This window comes from Azolla caroliniana, unplaced genomic scaffold, assembly GCF_043228905.1.
Source record: "Azolla caroliniana isolate FFs.n. ecotype wild unplaced genomic scaffold, voAzoCaro1.0.p SCAF_2, whole genome shotgun sequence".
In the NCBI taxonomy this organism is placed as follows: Eukaryota; Viridiplantae; Streptophyta; class Polypodiopsida; order Salviniales; family Salviniaceae; genus Azolla; species Azolla caroliniana.
The window spans coordinates 13,931,180-13,938,090 of NW_028230437.1; positions in this window are offsets into that span (position 1 = coordinate 13,931,180).

The window sequence follows — 6,911 nt, forward strand, 5'->3', positions numbered from 1 at the left end:
CGAAGTGTCATCTCCTGTTGCAACTACTCCCGGTTCCATCGGTTTCTCAAGGTATGAGAACCACTCCTTATGGCTCATCATGTGGTTTGACGCGTCGGAGTCAACATACCACACCTCGTCCGATTTCGGGGTGGTCTTCTTCATCGAGTTCGCCTCATGTCTCGTCACGAAGGCTGTCCCCTTTTCGATTTTTTTGAATCCTTCGATGTAGTGCAATCGTTGCCGATTTCCTTTGTCGGTTTGTCTGGATCTGGATCCGGATCCGGTTTTCTCCGAATCAACGCGCTTCTTCCAGCACTCACTCTCCTTGTGGCCTTTTTTGCCATAGTACCAACATTCCACGATGGGTTTCCCTTGCCGGTTCTCGTCGCCTCAACTCCCCCTGTTTTCGGAGGGTCTGGAATTGCTGTCAACATCACTTCGATGCCTTCTTCCTTGATCCCGCCGGCCGCCTCCATTGCGCACCGACTCGTCCCGTCCGCCACGACCATGGGGTCTATCTTCCTCCATGTACAACATCTTGCTATTGGTGTGCGTACTCGTCGACGCACCCGCGTGGTTCTCCTCTATAAGGAGCATCGATTGTAGGTCGAAAAACGACGACGTATTCTCCCATGTGCACACAGTAGTTCGGAACGCTCCGAACTTCGATGCCAGTCCCCCGAGACAGATCTGCACCATCTCGCCTTCCTCGACATTCACATCAATGGAGGCTAAGGAGTCGCATATATCTTTGATCTTCGAGGTGTAATCAGCCACCTACAAATCACGTTGTTGCAAGTTGCTAAACTCCTGTCGGAGTTGGAGCTTTCTAGCTATGGTGCTTGCGGCGAAAATCTTTTTCAGATTTCCCCAAGCATCCTTCGGCGTTTTCGCATCCCGAATATAGCTCAGAAGTTGTTCGCCCACACAATACACGAAGTAGTAGAGAACTCTACTCGCCGTCTGTTCCCAAGCCAGGAAGTCTTCGTGTGTTGAATCAGGTGTTGTGTCATTTGCTCCATCGACATAGCTCCAATATCCATGCCCGAGCAGGTACTGTTGCATCTTGTACGACCAAGATGCGTAGTTGTTTCTGTCGAGCTTCTCGGTTGGAAGCGAGCTAGCCATGCCTCTATCCATTTTGTTTCCCTGTTCTTTACAAAGGTTAGGTTCTCTTCTCGAGCTAAGGTCGGCTGCAAAGGTTCTCAACCCTCGCACTCAGATACCATGGGAAAAGAACAACGTGCGGAAGCTACAGAACGCTGTCATGAAGTACGAAAGCTTCACATTAAAAGTCTACAATAAGATAAATACGTAATGAAAATAAAATAAACCTTTATAATGTTAATAACATACTATGATAATATTATACATTATATGTAGAGACAACAATATATATATCTATTATATTACATGGACAAGAGGGGACTTGGACTAATAAACCCTACCTTATGACACTCAAAGGTTACCATTTAGCCTATACTAATCATTTACAAAATAATATATGATTTGAAGTAGTATTTTATAGTCTAAACCATGTAATATAATAAATGCACAAAATTACATGGGCAAAAGAGGACTTGAACCAACATCCTCAACCTTATGGCGTTCAAACCTTACCATTTAGCCTATACTTATAATGTATATAAATATGTGTCTTGTTTTCATTTGAAGTAGTATTATATGGTTTAAACCATCAAACGTGCTACATGTGCACCATATAGCACACATGGAAGAGCTTCTCTGCATGTGCGCCACATGGCCCACATGCAGAACCATCTCTTCCCTATAAAAGGAGAAGGAAGTATAGACAAAAGAACCCAAGAAATAAGATTGAGAGGATTATATTGGATCTAGAGAAAGATATATTATAATAGAGAAAGGTATCTTTAAGAGAAGAGAAGAACTAGCTTGGTGGTTGTGGTCCTCAACTTGCAACGAAAGGGCGGTGGTTCGAGTCTTATACTTGTCGAGAGATTGAAGGGAAGACTATGGTTCTTACTATTAAGAAAGAGGAAGCTAGTTACCTTGCGAGACAAGAATTGAAGGTTCAACGACGCTTGCAACCATTTTGTAACTCTTTCATGAAAATGATTATAAATTTCATATATTTTCTCAAATATTATTTTATATCTTATCTTATCATATCTTATATTCCTTAAAAATCCTATCTTGTCATATCTTATTGATCTCTATTCACTCCATCTCTACTCTTTCGTCCATAATCCCAGTGATTCCTTCCTCACTTTCACGTTATCTTTTGTCTGTGCAACGCTACGCGTCTAGGCGAGCCACGTCACAACAATGCGGTGTCGTGCCTTTCGGCTCCGGATCGTTGCGTGAGTCGGGTGGGAACCGCCGAGGTTTTAGACTAGGAGAAAGAAGAATATGAGATGAGGCTAGTAATGAATAGATTATTAGAAAGAGAGATAGAAATTTCGTGAATCCCACGAGTGTATTGTATTCGATTAATCAATATTTAGATAAGAATATGTATTTAGATTGAAAGAAAGATATAAGAAAACTTGTGAATCCCACAAGTATAGATTATATTATTTTCGTGAATCCCACGATTATATTAATCGGTTGGTGTTTTCGGAAATATATCCAATTTCCAAATATTTCACACACCTATTACATTGTGCTCCCCAACCTTATGTAGTGATGGGAGAGACTAAGCATAACTACATGCTTTTTTTTTCTAATATGTTCATGCACACTAAATGTGCATGTGATGCTTTTCTAATCCTTGCTTTTATTTGCTAAATATAGTGCTCATGCACGCTAGATGTGCATGAGTCACTTTTTAGTTGCTTGCGTTTTTCTATAAAATATTCACGCACTCTAAAAATGCATGATTTACCTTTTAATAAAGGTAGGCGCAAATAAAGCACTTATAGTTATTAAATCTATTTGTAGAACACTAAAGATAAGGTAGCATAATGGTAAAGTTGAGGTTTGGCTACGTGGAGGTACAAGGTTCGAATCCTGCCCTATGTGTCGAAAGGGCACTCCCATCCCGTAGCTTCCCGGACGCCTTCCGCGGTGCTTCGGATCTCGTTGGAGTCGGTTTTCTCGGTGTTTTCTAGAACTTCCGGCCAAAAAGACGTCTTTTCTCTCGATGACTCCCCGACACATATTCCCGCGGTTGTCGCATAGTTGCTTCTTGCCGCCAATTCCTCCTCGAGCACCTTCTTCATGCCGCCTTTCCGGAAGTTCGGTCGGAGTGGCTTCCGAGAGTCCATCGAATGAATCCGGTTTCCCTCGTAGTAGATGAGATCCCGCCGTAGCGCCTCCTTATGCTCGTCGCAATCCCTCCGATCGTGTTCGGCGCTATCGCACCATATGCACCGTCGGTCCGTATACTTGGAGCTTGTGGGGCGGTCATCCGACTTCTTCACCATCGCGATCTTTAGATTCTCCATCTCCTTCAATAGTTGCTCCACCGTAGATGCATCAATCCCCTTCTCGGTTGTAGTCTCCCGAGCCCTCGGTTGATGGTCTTCCAATCCGGTTCTCGGTTTCAGAATCAGTTCCGAAACCCTCTTTTCCTCGTTGGCAAGCCATTGCCCCCTCTTCGTGTATCGCGCGACGATATCCCGCACGCTTTCCCATGTTTCGGTGAGGCCACTCTCCGTGATCGTGTCCTTCAAGAGCACTCCGAGATCTTTCCGGTCCCGGATGTCCACGGCTCGTAAGAACATGATCACCTTGTCCGGTACGAGGATAGCTTGATCTCTCGCGGACAACCTCCCGAACCGGCTTTCGAATGCCGAAAACACATCAACGACCTTCAATCCCTTGTTCGGCGTCTCCACCCAATCTTCGAATCCCCTTCGCGTCGCCTTGGAGGAATCCTCGATGGCGAACGTCCTCTTTAGCTCTTCTTCAAAGCCTCCCATGTCGGATTTTGTTGTCGTAGCCCATGGATGCTTGCTTGAAGCCCGTCGGTTGCCACCCGGTTGAAGGACGTCACTTGCAGTCCTTCCGATATTCTGCACCGTAGCATCTCCGCCTTGTAGTCCCGAAGATACCGCGACACGTCTTTCCCGTTGAATTGCCCGTTTCGTTGCACGAGCCGCTGCACTGATGCCGCTATCTCCGACATCGCGCGTTGTTCTTGTAGCATGTGCTCGAACATCATCATCATGTTGCTAGCCTCCGGTTGATTTTCCATCTCCTTGCCACCCAGTTTTCACGTCGGGTTCACCAACTATGTCGTGCCTTTCGGCTCCGGATCGTTGCGTAAGTCGGGTGGGAACCGCCGAGGTTTTGGACTAGGAGGAAGAAAAATACAAATAAGGCTAGTAAAGAATAGGTATAAAGAGTTATAAGATAAGAATCTTGTGAATCCCACGAGTTTAGTATATTTAGTCAATATTTAGGTAGTAAGAGAGAATTATTTTAGCAAATTCGTGAATCCCACGAATATTTTAGATTGATTGATCATTATAGAAAAAAAATCAACAACAACTACAATGTGCTCCCCATCCTTATATAGTGATGGGAGAGACTAAGCATAGCTACATGCTTTTTTTTAATATGTTCATGCACACTAAATGTGCATGTGATGCTTTTCTAATCCTTGCTTTTATTTGCTAAATATAGTGCTCATGCGCGCTAGATGTGCATGAGTCACTTTTTAGTTGCTTGCGTTTTTCTATAAAATATTCACGCACTCTAAAAATGCATGATTTACCTTTTAATAAATGTAGGCGCAAATAAAGCACTTATAGTTATTAAATCTATTTGTAGAACACTAAAGATAAGGTAGCATAATGGTAAAGTTGAGGTTTGGCTACGTGGAGGTACAGGGTTCTTGCCTTATGCACGTGATAAATATTTTGATATATTATTTATTTATTTATATGTATCTAAAATCGGATATATTATTTTATGGTTTTCACGTAGTGTGTGGAATACACTACGACAACGGAATGTAGGAAAACACAGGTTTAATGGAGAGCTTGGACATACACACAGTACGCGGGAGACACACAGAGAGAGTACACATTACTCTATTCAAGAAGTAATACTTAGTCTATACATAGAATGTGCTCAGTGAGCACTTTTATACAAGTCCATATGGACTGACAAAAGTACTGACACGTACTTCAATGCTCATAAATGAGCTCTACACTAACTCCCAAAATATATTCCTACACGGAATATCTTTCCAATGGCCTCGCGGTTTACGCACTGCTACGACTTCTCGTTGTGCACCGGTTTACGCACCGGTCCAGCCTAATCGATTGATCCCAACCGATCCGGTTCTCTGCTTGCTCAATTGATCCGGCCAATGTTGAGCTTGTATCTCAACAGAAGGGATATAAAGTTAGAAGCATTTTTCAAAAGTAGAAAAAAGCATAGGCAAAAAAAGCAAAAAGGCAAAAAAAAAACACAACATGAGTATGAAGATTTAGGTAGAGAAAAAAGCTCATAACTTCTTCATTTGATGTCCAAATTTCAAAAGAAAAGATCCATAACAACGCTAACAATAAGAGCTTTCCATAAAATTCATGTATGACAAATTTGGGATGACAGAGGAGAAATAATGATATAAAAAAACACCCCACATAAACTTGAGGATATTTAAAAAGAAAGGAAAGTAAAAAGGCAAGAATAACGGAACCAAAAACCAATAAATAGGAGGGTATTCTTAGCAATTTGAGGGGGAGGGAGGAAGAATAGAAGTTCTAAAAGAAGTGAGAAGAGTCTTGGTAGAAGGGGAAAAGAAGGGACGTCTTTTTTTGTTTAAAGTTATAGAAAGAAAAGAAGTTATAGTAAAGGGTTGTCATGGGGATACATGTTGGAAGGTCCAAGAAAAAGTATAGAATGTTGGAGACGGTTTATGTCATTGCCAATACAAGACCAAGCCAACATCCTCCATGGAATCAGGGGCGGATGGGCTATGAGATTTGAAATCATTAACGCTCACTAATTAGGGAAGCTGCTCATCAAAGGACGATAATGGAGAAATGGATAGGCTATAAGGAGGAGGGCTCTTTGATCCCAAGAGGTAGGGACACACCAGACAAGATCAAAGGCTCTGAATTACAGGACAACGAGACATCAACACAACATAAGGCAATTCAAGTACTAGCATATACTGGGCATAAATGGATTGTAGATCCTGATCCGAACAAAGGACAACCAGATTGACACATATGTACTCTTGAAAGCACATGGCTATGTAAGGCTAGTTGGGACCCTTTGCAATGGACATGGTGTGATCCTTACGGAAGGCAAGGAAGCAAACCTATCCCTTTCTTTCAATTCACAACTAGATTGGGTCACCATATTATAGCCGCTCAATCCGCCCAAGAGTCGGCTGCTGCAAAGGTCTGGCACACATATCATGTTCCTTACATAATTATCACCAAGTTTTGGCAGAAACTTTGGAAACAACAACATGCGAGGCAAATCACCACTTTCCAATGGCTATTAATACATAAGTCACTATCGGTTGGTGCATGGAAGTGTGGGAACCTCAGCTCTCCTAATTGTGTAGTGTGTCCAACTGTATTAGAATCCATACGACAGGCTCTATGGGACTGCCCAGAGTCCCATCGAATATGGCGGGGGATTGGCCGCTTATTACAATGATGCCAGGTGCAAGGCTCAGTCAAGTGGGGGAATGTATGTTGGTTATCATGGCAAGCCCCAATTGATAGTTATGAGCATCAGGAAGAGGGGATGACTTTGGTTATAAAAGTACAAGAGATTTTTTTCTCCACCATTGGCAATATCCACTCAACTCCTATTAGTGCCAAATCTCAAGTTGTGTTGGACTCGGTCAGCCCAATAACTCTTTGGATTCTATGGAACCAATGGTGTAGACGGGTCTTCTCCAACCAAAGCGCACAACCAATAATGTTAATGCAAGAGATATGGAGTGAAACTATAGCCACTCTAAAGAGCCAATATGA